General features: G+C 36.4%; 1 protein-coding gene across 4 annotated transcripts in view; it reads right to left on the reverse strand.

The window, feature by feature from the left end:
- The window catches only part of LOC149573136 (GPCR-type G protein COLD1-like), a 181,395-nt gene that overhangs the window by 126,375 nt on the left and 36,606 nt on the right, over positions 1 to 18,414 (reverse strand). The gene's annotated exons all lie outside the window — the stretch shown is intronic.

An 18,414-nucleotide genomic window follows, 5' to 3' on the forward strand; every position in this document is an offset into this window, starting at 1 on the left:
GGAAACTAATCTTTCAAAGGGTTTGCTAATGAAATTTTTGGAAATTTCTATTTCATGGACTTACTATTTTTGGAAATTTCTATTTCATGGACTTACTATTTTTGGAAATTTCTATTTTTAGTAACTCTAGTTTACGAAAGTTGCATTGTGTTCCCGATTGGCCTAATTTTCAGTTTGGAAGAGCTTACTATTTTTTAGCAATTTCTATTAGTGAGTTTCGTTGTGTCCCAGTTTGGCCTAGTTTTGTATACACTTACTTTTTTAGTAAGTCTATTTTTGGTAAACCTAGATCAAGTGGAATGAGAGTCTAAGGCAGATGATAAAATTTTGGCCAAGTCTAGAGAAAATCCTTCTCATCCCAAATGAATGCCCAAGAGAGGGAATTCACCATCCCAGAGTATTTTCGCAAAACTTCAAAAATCCTTGACCAGTGTTCAAATGTGCTAATGGGCACAAATCTACCTCAAGCAAGGAATTTTCCCAAAATTTGAAATTCCTCCTTCACCTCTCATTTGCACCCAAGATGGCATGAAATGTGCAAAATTTCTCTAAGCATGGGAAAATTCCTTGACCCCTCTTGTGCCCAAAGTGGAACATGGAAGAACCCAAAAATTGGCCAAGTACAAAAATTCCTTCACCAAGCTCCAATAGTACTCATAAGCATTAATTAGTAGAGTGCAGAGATCATCAATCACAAGTGGTTGCAGAAATGTTATTGAGCCAAATCATGGGATGTCCATAGTCATGCATCTTTGAGACATGGATATTCTATTTCATTGAAGAAGTGATGGATGGAATCAAACTTGTGGATTGGTCACATAAATTAGTGAAAGTCTAGATGAAAAATTGAGGAATTTGAGCAGTCGAGGTCTTTTTATATGAGCTCTTACATTATATACATGTTAGCAAGGATAATGATATGGAGGATTAAGATGCAAGGGGCACATAGGATGTGGGCCAAACCAATTAAATGTGCACAAATGCTATCCTTAACTATGCCTATAATTAACAACTAGTTTCTTGAGAGCCAATGATGCCTTTGCATGCATATTGAAGATCTCTTCAGGACATGTTGTAATGTAATCACACATCGCCCCATTACAAATGGGAAACCCCAATTTTTCGCTATTTTTTTTTACAAGTATGTTTGTTTGCGTCTCTGGTCTCTTGTTAGTGTGAAGTTTAAAGAGTTTTGGAAAGTCGTTAAAAAGTGACAAAAAAAATAAAGCATGACTAAATGAGCATTATAATGTCACAAAGGCGTTCAAAAAAGCCAAGGGGCAAAGATCAACATTTTTAAGGTCAATTATGACAACTCCTATTTTTTAGGAAAAGTTGCTCTTTTTGCTTTTTCCCTTTCGGGATTTTCTATTTTTGGCAATTTGGGGCCAATCCAATAACCTCAATTTTTTATTTTCTTAAATTTATAAAAGTTGCCTTCTGCTTTTTTCAAAATTCTATTTTTAGAAGTTTCTGTTTTGGGAAGGCCAAAAGTTGTGAAATTGCCTAAATGTAAAATTTTTGTTTTCAACTTTAAGTTCATTTGAGATTTCATCAAAAGCAAGAAAAATGGTGAATAATTCCGGATTTCAAAACAACAAAAAACTTTCATAACTGTGAAAATCCTTGTTTCAATATCAAACTTATCTTGGAAAAATCAAGAAAAGATAAAAATAATAGGATCTTCCAAAATCTAAAATCTCCATTATAGATACTAGAGATCTAAAACTACTCTCAAACATCTTGACAATATTTATATAAATTTTAACTTGAAGTATAAGTCAGGACTTAAATGTTATATTTTACATGAATCTTTTGTCTTCCAAGAGAAATTCCTCAAAATCCATTCACACATGAAAATTCTAGAATAAATCAAAAGGTTTGACTTGGAATGGTAAGTTTTAGAAGATACAAAGATAGAGATAAACTTGAAAAATTCTAAAAGAAAGCCAAGAGATTGCCATTAAGGGAGAAAAAATTGATTTTTTAATAAAGCTTCTCTAAGAGATATCGACCAAGTTCAATAAAGGAAAGAGATTAAAAAAAAGCACAAAAATAAAACACATTGATCCATTCTTGTAATCATAGTTCTCTATAAATACATGAGTTTGGCATTGTATTCATTCACAATTAGGAAATTGAAGCTCTCGAGATAACAGTACTTTTCAGATGTATAAGAAAAGTAGAGATTTTGGGTGTTATTCAGATTGAATTCCACGATTATTGATGATCATTCCTTGTAATTTTCATGTTAGTTGATGAATTTCTATTCTATTTTTTTATTTTTTTCAGGATTAGAGGCAATTTTCAGGATTTCTTGAGAATTTTCAAATGGTTTTCTAATCTAATTGATTGGCTCTAAAAATTTATGCAGATTTCAATAAGTTTTCAAACCAGATTCAGGATTTCAATCTGAAAATTCTCAGAATTGGGGCAGATTCAATGTTTTCATCCTTGAGTATTTTCATCCTTTCAGTCCTAATTCTTGATTTTAAATTCAAATTTAGAAGGATTGAAGATGAATTTTGGACATAGGAATGCAAAGTGAAATTCAATATCCTATCCTAAACTTAGAATTTTGTTGTATCTTTCAGGAGGTAGAGATCAATACAATAAGGAAAATACAATGACAAAATTCCTCCATCTAAGATAAGTTTGACCAAGAAGAATGTGAAGAATCCTCAAAGCATAATGAAGCCTGCCCATATGGCAGGTTGAAAATTTCTCGAGTAGCATCAAAAGTTTACCATGGGGAGAATTTTCAAGGGGAAAATTTTGGTCAAATCAAGAAAATTCCTCAATCTACAGTTAACTCCATATAATGTCCCCTACTGGGACATTCATTTAATCGATTCTATATTTTCTTTTTGCAATGAAACTTTACATATTCTTTGTAATTCTTTCCATTTATCCATATTTGCCAATTATCTCAATATGATCCTTTCTCAATTATAATATTCTATATAAATAAGTTCTCACACCTAGAGGTCATGTCCTTTCATAAGTAGTACTTATATTATATTAATTAACTATATATTATATTAATAATATATATTATATTAAATATATAGTTTAAATTATATTTCTTATTAGTAATACTAAATAGTTTTATTTTTTAATATTATTGCCTAATATATTTAAGTTAAACTTAATTCTCATATTTTAGTAGCAATATAGTATGATAATAATAAATCATAACTATATCATTATTTATATTATTATTGATTTATAATTTCTTTATATTTCAATTATATTTATTGACAATAAACTTATAATTTAAATCATAATTATTACTATATATAATTTCTTTATATAATATGAAAATGATTATTATAAACTTCTTTTATCTCATTTATCTATATTGTCATAATTAGGAGACATGACAAATCCACCCTTCCTCAAATTGCTTGTCCTCAAGCAATGAATATTTACACAAAACCTTTCTTGTGAAGTTGATATACATGTTATACACTAGGATGAAAGAATACATAAGGTATGCATGTAGTTAATGTCGTAATGCATGAAGTAAATATATGAGTACTTGCAGACACGAAGCATACACAAAGAAGACACATTAATGCATGAAGACACGAAGCATACACGATGAAGACACACAATACAACTGTTATGCAATTCCTTAATTGTGAACCTACAACCACAAAGTCATTAATAGACATTCATATACCTATACCAAGGAATACAAGTTAGTACATATAAGTATACTTTCAAAGAAGCTACTAGTTTTAATTAGGAAAAATAGCTCCATTGTAATGTTCCTACTTGTAAGGGCTTATAATGTTGTCCTGTTTTTCCAAGGAATCAATTATTGCATTATTTAATCAAAATAATTCTTCATATATGTCTATGTTCATATCCTATCGATTACATTGTATGTATAGGCTAGGTCACCCGGGGATTAGACAATGAAATCACATTAAAGGATTGACAAGACCTTGGTCCTCGCCTTTCAAATGGATACCTTCCATCCTTCACCATGCCTAGATGCTATACCATACTACAGTCCACAAAACATCGTGGTGGGGTCCCATAGCTCGATAAACCTAAACCCAAGAGTTAGTATATACCTCTCTTGCCTTAGGACTCAGCCCTACCCTCTTACCCACCTAGTCTCTTACTAATTAACATAATCTTGGGATCATTTTAGAATCATTACTTCTTAATGATTGCCTTACTAGAGTACTCAGGTATTGTAGTGGGGTCCCATAGCTCGATAAACCTAAACCCAAGAGTGGAATACATCTGTCTCTTGCCTTAGGGATCAGCCCTACCCTCTTACCTACCTAGTCCTTTCCTCATTAACATGTATTTCCAATTTATCTTGAATCATTTTAATTAGAATAATTGATAATTTAATGATTAAAGAAATAATTTCATTATGTCTTTCCCTCACATTAACAAATTTATATTTCCCTTTTATATTATTTTCCTTTAATTTGTAACTGAAAAATAATAATTTATCATACCTTTCTTTACCTTGTTTGGTTGTGATTAACTTTGTCCTTTTCAATGCGAGGTGGTCTTTAAGAGGCACCAACAATATCTATCCTTTTCTTCTCAGTGTCCATGAAATTGTTAGAAAATGCTTTTGGACTAGATTACCTAATAATTTTTGAATCAAATCAATTCTAATGAGACTCTCAAGATCATAAATTTAGCAAACTCTATCTTGAATTCATATCAACGATCATAGATGTTAGCCACCAGTCCACCTTGAATTCATAGCAAAGATCATAAATATTGATAACCCATCTATCTGTGCTTCGTTTGACCTAATCTTTTTGGGATGTTTTCTCTAAAATTTGATGAAAAGTGAATTCGCCAATCAATGTTCATATTCATAGCTTCTGCCAATAGATTTCTGCAAACATATATTTGACTTAAAGAATTATATTCTCTTCAATGTCTGCGATAATCCTAAAACTTCATGCAGCAGTGTTAAACTTGTGCTAGTATGACTTGCGGGTTATCTCTGCATACACATCCACAACAATAGTTCGTCCACTAAACCTTAGAATGAAGAAAATTACACCAATTGTAAGCCACACCAGAAAACTATTGATATTGATGCAAGTTCAACTCAACAATGAAAACTAAATATATTTTGGCAACAGTAGTTCATGCGCCAGGCACAACCCAATTACTCTTCATGGAAAAATAATCAAGTCTTCGAGCTCATTAAATATTGATCCCTTAATGGATTATTATTTCCAATGATAAAACAAATAACAATTTCTCACACACAAGAATTTCACAAGGCTCCAACAAAGAACAATACATTCTGCACTAATGAAATCCACATTTGAAATGAAATCTCTTTGTTCATGAATGGCTCTCAATAGTGAATTAAATAGGCAAAGTATAATATCACCGATTGAACTTTGTATGTTGTAATGGGAAAGGCAGTTGGAGATTCACTATAAACCCGTCAATTATATATTATCCCGTCTGAATAATTACTAAATGCAAATTCTCACAGGCTGGAATTTGTCTATCTGATAGGACTTTAGCAGACTTGGTTTTAATCTAGGAATAAATATTTCTTCTTGTACATTAATTGTCTGTCTATATGGAAGACCAACAATTACGTCACGTTGTCGTGAATGGTGTCCACGATGCTACTTTCTACATCCTCTGATGACTGGGTCAAGTTTAGTTTATTAGATGCTGCATATTGTTGACCTCAACAATCTGGAACTACAATGGCATTTTCTTAACAACAATGGCACTACTATTTCTTCCTCTAGGGTTCCATGGTTCACAATAAGGTCGAACATTGCAGATGCCATATCTTACAAATGCCATGAAAACTATCATTATGGAGTTTGACATCTTCATAAATTTTGATACTTTAATGTCTATCGTTTTACAAGATGGCAGGATCATGGCTCTGATACCACTGTAATATCCCCTACTGGGACATTCATTTAATCGATTCTATATTTTCTTTTTGCAATTGCAATTTTATATATTCTTTGTAATTCTTTCCATTTATCCATATTTGTCAGTTATCTCAATATGATCCTTTCTCAATTATAATATTCCATATAAATAAGTTCTCATACCTACAGTCATGTGCTTTCATAAGTAGTACTTATATTATATTAATTAACTATATAATATATTAATAATATATATTATATTAAATATATAGTTTAAATTATATTTCTTATTAGTAACACTAAATAGTTTTATTTTTTAATATTATTGCCCAATATATTTAATTTAAATTTAATTTTCATATTTTAGTAGCAATATAGTATGATAATAATAAATCATATCATTATTTATATTATTATTGATTTATAATTTCTTTATATTTTAATTATATTTATTGACAATAAACTTATAATTTAAATAATAATTATTACAATATATAATTTCTTTATATAATAATGAAAATGATTATTATAAACTTCTTTTATCTCATTTATCTATATTGTCATAATTAGGGGACATGACACTCCGCCTAAGAAAAAGAAAAAATTCCTAATTCAAATCCATGGAAAATTGCTGAAAAAATCCATGGACAGTTGAAGAAAATTCATTAAGTTGTGAAAAATCCTGATTTCAAACAAGAGGAGTTGTTGGAAATCCACAAGCACAAGCGAAGTCCTCCAAACTTAGGATGACTTCAAATTGTATGAGTGTTTAGAAGTTCTTCAATACACATTAGTATCTGCCAAAGAAAGTTGAGAGAAAATACACAAACCAACCACAATGCACCCTCTTATGATGAAAAATTAGCTAAGCGTTAACAACCTAAGAGATGAAAATCACTCTCCAAAACTAGCGAAAAATAGGAAAATTGTGGAGTCCAAAGTCATTTAACGTTGAAATCACCAAGCATTCTAAGAAAATTCCAAGTGGGAAAGAGGAAAAGGTCAACTTTCAAAGGGATTATTATGAATTGGTCTTAATATGATCAAAAGAATTAAATTTTGACCTGAGGATTTTGTCAAGTAATTGGCATGTAACCCTAATATTAAGTTCTAATGCCGTTGTGAACGGTTCAACTCCAGACTATATAACCATATGATTATGGCATTTGCATAGAACGTGACAAGTTCAACAATATGAATATTGTATTTATATTAATCTTCAAATACAGAAGGCACAAACAATGCTTTGACTATCTCAGATTATGAAAAAATGAGTACTGGATGAGTTCACACACTTTATTTATGTTTCTAAACACTAACACATGGTATTATAAAACGTAGCTATGATAATGATGGAACTTGTATACTGCAACGGCTAGTAAATTGGCGTGCTCCTTAATGGTCTCCGTCCTGGGACTGCCAACGTTCAGTCACACCCTTACCCACACTAGCTACTAACTGCCCGGTGTGAGGGTATCGATCCGCAGTCTCACTACTACGACTTCTATGCAGTTGCAGATAGCTGTCTCGGAAGAATGGAGACCAATGTAGCTATACTGTGAACCACTGTTCTGGTCCTTAATTGTCCTGGCAACCACCCTCAACTCCCGTGTGTTGTTCCTGCTGTTATCTCCTACCCATCACTAATTGAGTGAAGATATCTGCATATGGTATTCACTGTGGAGGGAGTCTAAGTTGTTGTCCCATTGATTTCAGATTTTACGTGCGTTGTTACTTCTATGGGAAACTAAGAAGAATGCCGATAAGACACAGCAGTAACCATGTAACAGATACTCGCGCAATGTATTCTTTTATTGCCTGGGAATGAATGATCTTTTAGCCTGTCATCCAAGCCTGCATTAGCCAACTAGTATTTTGTACTTTTCCAGTCATCTAAAACTCCAGCTTTCTATCAACCTTCCAAGTCTCCAATCGAACTTTAGTTCTAATAATGCAATGTGAGATTCTAGGTTTGCATCTAGCCTCACTATTCCTCCTTAAGGGGTTCTGTCCTTAGGAAGTATCCAGTCACAATAAGCAATCTTTAGGATTTGTATAATAACATATATTTGTGGTGACAATCCAAATGCAACTACCTTCTTTTATAACCTCGAAGTGAGGAGAGATGCAAACAACTTAGCAATGTGAGATAAAAGCCTATTTCGTCTTTTAGTCACTTAAGTCCTTTAGTGATAAAGTGACTTTAAATAATAAAGTACTTTATAAGACAACTTAATGAAAGAATGTGACTTTAACTTTAGAATCTCCCACTTAAAATCTCCTCTACTAAAACCCAAACTCCTGTGACTGGCTAGCATCCTAAAACAAATGTTGTTAGTCTATCCGGATGGAAAGATAGACCAACTAGGCGCTATCAAGGCTATCGCGAAGAAGGGGACAATACAGTCCTCCCTTCTCGGGATTGCTTGCCCTTAAGCAATCTCAATGTCGAATGTCATAGGATTGACTCACTTTCCCAAGTGGCATCCTCATACGAAAAATCCTTCCAGGGAATCAAATATTCCTTGATGGACCTGTTACGTAGCTTCCTTTCTCTAACCTCTATTACCTTTGCTGGAACTAATACAAGTTTCTCGTCCTCATCGAGTGGCGGCAATCCAGTGGAAGGTGCTACATGCTGACCAATCGCCTACTTGAGGCATGAAACGTGGAACATGTTATGAATTTTGCTGTCATCTGGTAAGTCTAGCTCATAGGCGACCTCCCCAACCCTCCTAGTAATGCAATAAGGACCAAAAAAATATGGGCTGATGCTTTTGAGACCCACTCTTTTTTAAGGAACTCTGTCTGTATGGTTGGAGACAAAGATAAACCATGTCACCCAACTCTTAACTTTTCTTAGTCCGTCAGCGATCAATGTACATCTTCTGCTGATTCTAGGCCTGTAGAATGTTCTCCCGAAGAGATTTGAGGATCTCCTGTTGATCCTATATCCAATCCCCAGCTAGTGGTGCCCTGTTGTCCTGCAAAGCCAGGTATACAAATGATGGGGGCTTGCTGCCATAGAGAGCTCGAAAGAGAGACATCTGAATGGACATGTGGTAAGAGGAGTTGTAATAGTACTCCCCTAGATACAACCATTTAACCCAAGCTCTCTGTTGTCCTGCTACATAGCTCCAGAGATAACCCTCCACCCATTTATTTACTATCTCAGTTTGCCCATCCATCTAGGGGTGGTAACTCGTGCTAGGTATCAACCCCATACTGGTCAATCTAAACAACTCCTGCCAAAAAGTGCTAAGGAACTTGCTATCCCTGTCGCTCACAACAGTGTGAGGAAGACCATGTAGACGAAAAACCTCCTGAAAGAATAATTCAACTATCTGAGAGGCTGACCAATCTACTGCTATGGCAAAGAAATGAGCGAATTTTGTCAATCTATCCACCACCACAAAAATAGAATCTCTGCCCTGCACGCTAGGCAATCCTGTAATAAAATCCATGGAAATACTCTCCTATTTTTGTGCTAGAATGGGGAGAGGCTGTAATAACCATGCTGGAAACTCATGCTCTGACTTGTTCAGCTAACAAGTCCAACACTCTCTGATATGACGAAGGACATTTTCCTTGAGGCCCTTCCATGAAAATCTTTCCCTGATCTGTCTGTAGGTTTTGAAGAACCCTGGGTGTCCTCCTGATGGTGCATCATGTAGAGTTTCCATAACCTTACCTTTGAGTTTAGAATTTGGTACGAGATAGATCCTATCCTTATAGAAAATCACATCATCAATTACCTTGTACCTGTTGTCCTAAAGTTGTCCATCCATAATCTGACATGCGTGAGTATTCTTAGAATACTCAACCGGCCACTAAGACTTCCAATTTGCTGATATCTCGGAAATAGCACAACATTCCACTACTGAAGGTCTCCTAGAAAGTGCATCAGAAACTACATTGTTCTTACCCTTGACATACTCGATATCAAAATCATAGGCCTAAATCTTGCTGACCTACTTTTGTTGTCTTTCATTTAGATCCTTCTATTCTAAGAAGTAGCGCAAGTTGTTGTGATCTGTCTTAACTATGAATCTACCACCCACCAAGTACTGTCTAAACTTGGCTAACACGTGCATAATGGCCAACATTTCCTTATCATAAGTGGAATACAGTCTCTCGCCATCCTTGAGCTTCCTGCTTTCATAAGCAATGGGATGCCTATCCTGCATGAGAACTGCGCCAATACCGCTCCCTGAAGCATCACACTCAAGAACAAACGGTCGAGAGAAATCAGGCAGTGCCAAGACTGGGCATGTGCTCATCACCTACTTGAGCCTATTAAAAGTCTCCTCGGCCTCCACTATCCATCTAAATGCTCCTTTCCGTGTGAGATCAGTGAGGGGAACTGCTATCTATGAGAAACCTCTGGCGAACCTCCTATAGTAAGAGCAAAGACCCATGAATCCCCTCAAATCCGATACATTCCTCAATGGTGGCCAATCTAGGATTGCCTGGATCTTTTCCTGATGTACCTTCACCCCATCTGCAGCAATCACGTGACCAAGGTAAAGAATCTCGATTAATTTGAACTCACACTTTGACTCCTTCGCAAACAATGGGTGCTCCTCCATGATACTGAGTACCTCATCTAGATGCTGCAAGTGCTCCTCCCACATTCTGCTCAAAATCAAGATGTCATCAAAAAATACTAATACGCTCTTTCGCAACTGCTTTCTAAATATATGGTTCATACATGACTGCAATGTAGCTCGTGCATTAGTGAATCCAAATGGCATAACCAAGAACTCATAGTGTCCATAGTGACATCGAAAGGTTGTCTTATGCACATCCTCCTCACGAACCCGTATCTAATGGTATCCCGAACTGAGGTCTCTTCGAGAAGTAAACTGCCCCATGTAACTCATCTAGTAACTCATGAATGCGAGGGATTGGGTACCTGTTCTTGATGGTCCTCTTGTTGAGAGCATGGTAATCGATACACATGCAAAGGGTGTCGTCCTTCTTCACCAATACAACTGAAGAAGTGAAGGGATTGGAAAGGTCTGATATGTCCCATGTCTAGAAGTTGCTTAATCGTCTCTTCTATCTCCTCCTTATAGTGCTTGGGATGACAATAAGGTGTCATGATGATGGGTTTAGCGCCCTCCTCTAACTCAATGATATGCTCAAAGCCTCTATCTAGGGGAATGCCTAGAGGTACGACCTCAAAAACCCTCTTGTGCTTATCAAGCACCGGCTGAATGTCAACATGAAGGTGTTGTCCTAAGTCTAAGGTACTCTTAGAAGAAATAAAACAATGGGTTTCCCACTCCATGTCATCATGTCTCGTAATTGCCTCCATCTTGTGGGGTGAAATCAACCTAGGTTCACCCTCTGGCATAGCCTTGAGGATCACCTATCTGCCATCTTGTGAGAATTCCAATTGCATCTTATCATGATCAATTGTGTACCTACTAATAGTCTACAACCACTATCTACCCAACATGGCATCTAACCCATCCAAATCAACTACATAAAAATCTGCCTCAAGAAGGAAATCATCAAAATGAATCGGAAGTCCTGACACCTTCCCTGCGCACGTCAATGTCTCACCTCCTGCCACTCTAACCTCAAACTCAGGTATGTCATCAATCTATAACTTCCTCTGTGTAACCCAATGTGTGCTTATGAAGTTATGTAATGCCCCTATATCTAACAAACACACAATGTGTTGTCCCTTAACTATCCCCTTCAAACGAAAAGAATGCCCCATGGGATCATTGGAAAGAGAAGCTATGATAGGAGGTTGTCCTTGAATGGATTCCTTCCTTCTCTGTCTAGGCGGTCATCCCTCACCTTCCTCCTTATCACTGCCATCAACATCGCTGCCCTCCTACTGCTCATCCTCCTCCTCTGAAAGTACCTCGACATAATGTATTTTGCCTTTGCTAAGGCATCTATGATACGGTGTCCATGGCTTTCTGCAAGTGAAACATAGCTTCTTCCTCTTGAGTTCATTTTGTGTCTCAAAGTCCATCCTGGGAGGTGTAGCCTTATGTTAGTTCTTGTTCTTTTGGAATGAAGTGGACCCCTTATACGGTTTTTTAGGAGGCTGTAATATTGAAGAGGTTGACTCTAGATCATGTGCGATCTTTATAGCGTCATCCAGAGTGTCTGGCTTAAGTACCTTAACCAAACCTCTATATCTATCCTGTAAACCCACAATAAACAGCATTACCTTACGCAATTCTAACCTATCTGGAACCATCCTCGAGATCCGTTGAAACTCGTCAATGAAATCATCCAAAGATCCGCCATGTCACAACTGTGCCAAATCCCTGTAATAGACCTCTTTATCCTTCCTCTCAAAGCGAGTAATCAGCTTAGAGCTGAAAATGTCATAAGCGTGATGAGACCATGATCCTGGGTGACCAACTCATGATGCCACCAATCATATGCCACTCCCTCTAAATGCATCGGAGCAAATCTGATGGCTTCTATCTCTGACATGGGTTTAAGTGTTAGGTAAGTGTCTAACTTGTGAATCCAAGCTGTCGCGGATGTCTTACTACTGCCATCAAAAGTAGGGAGAGATTGTTTGTTCATAGCATGCTTCAAGTCCCTGTTCGGTGCTCTAGGTCTCCTATCCTGTTGCTCTCTTTGTGTCTCCCGTTTCTTATTTAAGTATTGAATAAAAAAAAAAAATTGTTTAACTGGGTCAAGGAACAAATCTCATTCATCGTACATTGCCATAACATTTTCTAGTAGTAAGTTCGGTGCCATCGGTGGTGCTACCTCTTCCTCTGCATTAAAAATGGGCATTAAAGGCTTGTCAGTGTTCCGTGTGGGGGCCCTAACAGCTCTGGGTGATCCTGCCACACTACCACCTCCACTGTGATGGCTCGGGGATCTCCTGTTGACCGGAGCTAATTGCTGCATAGTACCTGCAACTTGCTGAAGCGCATTAGCAATGTTGTTTTGTCCATCTCTGATAGCCCGCACCCTTACTTCTCGATCCGGTTCACTCTCATTATGAGCCATTTGAATGTTGTTTGTCAGTTCCGCCTATTCAATCTGTTCAACCTATTTAGCCTGTTCACCTATTCCAAAAGTTAACTACTCATCCACTGAATAACTATCCTCTATGTCAATCTGTTTTGAAGACTACCTATTCAGGTTAGAGGTGACTAAATTTATAAAGTTTCTTCCTCATACTTGGCTGTCATTTTTCCTGTTTATTCCAACCTATTGCGTAATAAATTTCCCACAAGATGTTAGGACTTAAGGCTCTGATACCACTATAATGAACTGGTCTTAATATGATCAAAAGAATTAAATTTTGACCTGAAGTATTTTGTCAAGTAATTGGCATGTAACCTTGATATTAAGTTCTAATGCTGTTGTGAACGGTTCAACTCCAGAATATATATAACCATATGATTATGGCATTTGCATACAACATGACAAGTTCAAAAATATGAATATTGTATTTATATTAATCTTCAAATACAGAAGGCACAAACAATGCTTTGACTATCTCGGATTATGAAAAAATGAGTACTAGATGAGTTCACACACTTTATTTATGTTTCTAAACACTAACACATGGTATTATAAAACGCAGCTATGATAATGATGGAACTTGTCTACTGCAGCAGCTAGTAAACTGGTGTGCTCCTTAATGGTCTCCGTCCTGGAACTGCCAACGTTCAGTCACACCCTTACCCGCACTAGCTTCTGACTGCCCGGTGTGAGGGTGTCGACCTACGGTCTCACTGCTACGGCTTCCACGCAGTTGCAAATAATTGTCTTGGAAGAATGGAGGCTCGTGTAGCTATACTGTGAACCACTATTCTGGTCCTTAGTCATCCTAGCAACCATTGTTAACTCCCGTGTGTTGTTCCTGCTGTTATCTCCTACCCATCACTAATTGAGTGAAGATATCTGCATATGGTATTCACTGTGGAGGGAGTCTAAGTTGTTGTCCCATTGATTTCAGATTTTACGTGCGTTGTTACTTCTATGGGAAACTAAGAAGAATGCCGATAAGACACAGCAGTAACCATGTAACAGATACTCGCGCAATGTATTCTTCTATTGCCTGGGAATGAAAAATCTTTATGCCTGTCGTTCAAGCCCGCATTAGCCAACTGGTATTTTGTACTTTTCTAGTTGTCTAATACTCCAGCTTTCTATTAACCTTCCAAGTCTCCAATCGAACTTTAGTTCTGATAATGCAATGCGAGATGCTAGGTTTAAGTCTACCCTCACTATTCCTCCTTAACGGGTTTCGTCCTTAGGAAGTATCCAGACACAATAAGCAACCTTTAAGATTTGTATAATAACATGTAGTTGTGGTGACAATCCCAATGCAACTGCCTTCTTTTATAACCTCGAAGTGAGGGGAGATGCAAACAACTTAGCAATGTGGGATAAAAGCCTATTTCATCCTTTACTCACTTAAGTCCTTTTGTCATAAAGTGACTACAAATAATAAAGTACTTTATAAATCAACTTAATAAAACAATGTGACTTTAACCTTAAAATCTCTCACTTAAAATCTCCTCTACTGAAACCAAAACTCTTGTCACTGGTTGGCATCCTAAAACAAATGTCATTAGCCTATCCGGATGGAAAGATAGACCAACTAGGCGCTATTAGGGCTAGCGCGGAGAAGGGGACATTACAGGGATAATGTTAAGTTTCTAGAAAGAGGTGTGGATTTTGAAGAGAAAATTTCTAGAGAGTGAAATCACTAAGGAAGCAATGGTGAAAATTGCTTAAGTATGAAAATTTTTCTAAAAATAAAACCTAAAACTGCATTTCCAAGGATGGAAATTCATCATTTCCAAAATTCATAGGGTCGTCTCGAGATTAAAGGTAAGATTCGTAAAGTCCTTTTAATGAGTTATTGACAATTTCCTCGATGTTTTGCAGGTGTGTTGCAAAATGAACAATCAAGAGCAAAAAAGATGGAGATATTACAACCTGAAATTTCCAAAGACCAGATCAAAGGAAGGAATTCAAATGGTATGAGGAAAGGCCAATTCACAGATGAGGGAAAAAACACAACTAAGGACTTCATCACCTGCAAAGAATTTCAAGACAAGAAGAATGAATGGACAAGGGAGGATTTCAAAGACATCTTATAGATTTCAAAGTTCACACCAAGAAGTCCAAAATCTTGGACTGAACCACATTCAAAAGGGAAAAGAAAATTATAGGTTCAAAGAGATTTTAAAGATGCTACAATTTGGGAATTCTTTTCCAAAATTTAAGATTCCCTGAACGGAAGAGGAATTACTTATAGCTAACTTCATTCAAAGAGATGAGCATGTTGAAATGGCAAGCACTTGTCTCCACCAATCTATAATGTCCCCTTTCTAGATAAGTAGATGAGCATAGGATGACCTATAATCTGAGTTCCCTTAGGTCGATTGTATTGACAGGAGACTAAGTCAGAGGTTTATGGAGCTTTGTAGGGGCTGTATGAGCCATTTCAAACACTTAAATGGTAATTTCTGCATTTTAGGAGTGATTTTTTTTTTTAGGGAGTGACTGAGAGTTGGTTTCAAGGTGTGCACGGACCATTCTGTATGATTTGAGACCATCTTCTAGATTTTAGGGAGGGATCCTATTTTTTAGGGAGGAATGCAAGTTGACTGGTTCACCACCCAGAGGACAATGGAGCCAGAGAAAGATCCCTTTTCAGCAATTTTGGTTGGTTGGAGACAAGTTCCTATTCTTTAGGATGAGTTCCTATTTTCTAGGGCAAGTTTCCATTTTTAGGAGGAACTGTTAGTTAGTCTGCAGGGCTCAAGTAACATCAATTATCACAAGACTTCAATCGAAATTCAATTCTTTGTCCAGATTTGGATTTTATGAATAATTTGTAATCATTCTCTGTCTAGATTTGGATTTTATGAATAATTTGGAAACATTTTAATATTTCCTATGTTGGTTGGAATAAATAAATAATAATAATGTTACTTTATATTTTTATAATAGAAGTACAAGTTGCGACCCCTTGTGCCTGTTGGAGTTCTTTCTAGTAAGGAACATATCAAGTGAATTTAAACCAAATACCAAGAGACAAAGATAGGGACAAGCCTAAGGATGGGCTAAATCCTATATTCAGCAGGGCCAAATCTTAGTTCTGGGCCAACATTAACAGAGTCATCAAGACTCACTTCACTTTAGGCTCTGCCAAGCCAAGGCAGGCAAACCTAAGGGATTTATCCAATTAACTTGATATTCTTCTTTGCAAGATTATTCCCTCTAGCAGAAATGGTCAATATTCTTCTATAACTTGCTGACAAACTTCTCAACTGCAATACCCAATTACAACTAAAGAAAGTGATAGCAAATAAGTAGTGACCAGCACTTTTATCTCTTCAACACATAAAAAGGTAAATTGATTTGTTGCTGTGAATGCCCTATAGTTAAATGAATCATCAGTGTAACCTTGAACTTTGGAATGGACCAGTGCCTTGTCCAATGGGATATAGAGTCAAAGATTAGCAAACTTGGACCTTTTCAATCAACTTGTGATTAAAAATGTCAACATTAAACTCTAAGTTTCATTTTGATTCTCATCCTTTTCACAAACCCTAAACCTTATCAATTACAGAAAGCAATTACCCAATTCTTTAAATTAGCAGCAATCAATAAGAGATATACAACCTTTTGAATTGCATTAAACTGAAGGAAACTTGTTCATTCAGTCGCAAGGGTACAGATATATGAAAAAGAAACAAAACGTCAAAGATAATGATAATTAAGGATAAATCCTTCTCATTTAAATCTTAATACTGCTAATAAAACTCATAATATGACACAGAGACAAAGCGTTTAGTCCCAAATGCTCACTTTTTGTATTCAAGTATGCATACAAATGAACTCGTTCAGATAACTATAGAACAAAGGGACGAACTACAAAATAATACATGACATATGTGAAAAATTCTACAAATAACCGGCCTCTACTTCTCATCTTGGAAATCCATATATAGAATTGCAACAAGCTACAGATGAGAGGACACATGTCAAGATATTAATGGATACAAAACTTTGGAAGAAGAGAACAAACAGGTATACAGAAAATTCTTCCAAAACATCAATCAGAAAAAGATAAGTAGCTAAAGAAGTAAAGGAACATTTATATCAAGCATCTGATCTTTTTCTTCTTTGTCCTTTATCTATCTTGTTTACAAAATATCTCAGCTACCTCCTGTCGACAGAGCTTTAATTTCTCCTAATGCTTCCCATACATATATTTCCCACTTGGTGGGCCATTATGTAGCTTTTACTTCTTGTAAGTCTTGAGTGGCCTTAGTCCACCTGGCATTCATGACTGCTTTAGATTTAACAATGAATTTATTTAAATCTATTTCTGCCTTAAATAGAGAATCAGTCAATTTAGTAAAAGGAATATTTGAAACATCTTCAAAAATTGACACTGTAGCCTCTTGGGTCAAAATGTTGTCAAATAAAGCTGACCAGTCCTTCCAATCTTTCAATGTGCTAGCAACATCCAAAATTGATGGTATACAAGGTTGTATTCCTTGAGATAAAATATTCAATTTCCCCTGTATAACTTGCAATTTTCCAATGAAGAAACCCATCAATTCCTTCACTAGCTCTAGTCCCTCCTTCACTGTAATTATTTTGTCAGGCAAATCTGGCTTCTTAGCCATCAGTACAATTAACCTCTCTAGGAATTGAATATATGGCCCCCAAAGATTGAATGTGGGTGATAGGCATGACAATGCCTCATTGCAAAATTGCTCAGCACTTTACAAAGCAACATAAAAATGATGAGCCTGTTGTGACATGTTTTTCAACACTTCAGCCCAATGGCTCATCATATTTCTAAGGACCCTTGTCCTTATATCTCCTCCCTGCTGAGTTGATTGAGCATTAATACTCATCCTTCTTGGTTTTGATGCCTCTTCTTCCCCCAAATCCTCTATTTGTACCAGGGCCTCAACTGTGTATTTTGCTGGCTGTTGTTGGTCTTCATGCCCTTCCCTCTATTCTGCAGCAACTACTTGCTCTGCCTGTGTGAGTTGCTCCTTGAGAGATGCAACTTCATTTTCAAGTTCCTGAACCTTGGCCTCAAGTTCTGCAATTCTCTCTTTATACACATGGCTGCTCCTAAGCTCATCTTCATATAATTTCCTAACATCTATGCAATCATGTATGGATTTAGACAATCTTGTCTCCATCTCCTCTACCTTGGCTTCATTCATAAATGAAAAATGTTTCAATGCTTTGGATATCTCTGTGCCAGAGGTGCCCTGTAGAGTCCATACAATCATATTACCCTGTTCAATGCTTTGTATATCCATAAATTTTGGCTTGTTGGAAGCAGGGGCCATACTCCAGACTGCTAGGGATTGTATCAATATTAAAACCAGTCCTTCTCTTCCGTCCATCTACACCAATTGCTTCATATGAGATGGCACCTTCCTACCTCCTTATTTGATCAAGCATGAATGCTTGTTCCAAGTCCCATCCAGGCACCAATAGCATGTCACTCCTCTGTACCAAATCC

The sequence above is a fragment of the Cupressus sempervirens genome, chromosome 2 (genome assembly GCF_028749045.1).
Source record: "Cupressus sempervirens isolate cs-2001-9-10 chromosome 2, ASM2874904v1, whole genome shotgun sequence".
NCBI classification, from domain to species: Eukaryota; Viridiplantae; Streptophyta; class Pinopsida; order Cupressales; family Cupressaceae; genus Cupressus; species Cupressus sempervirens.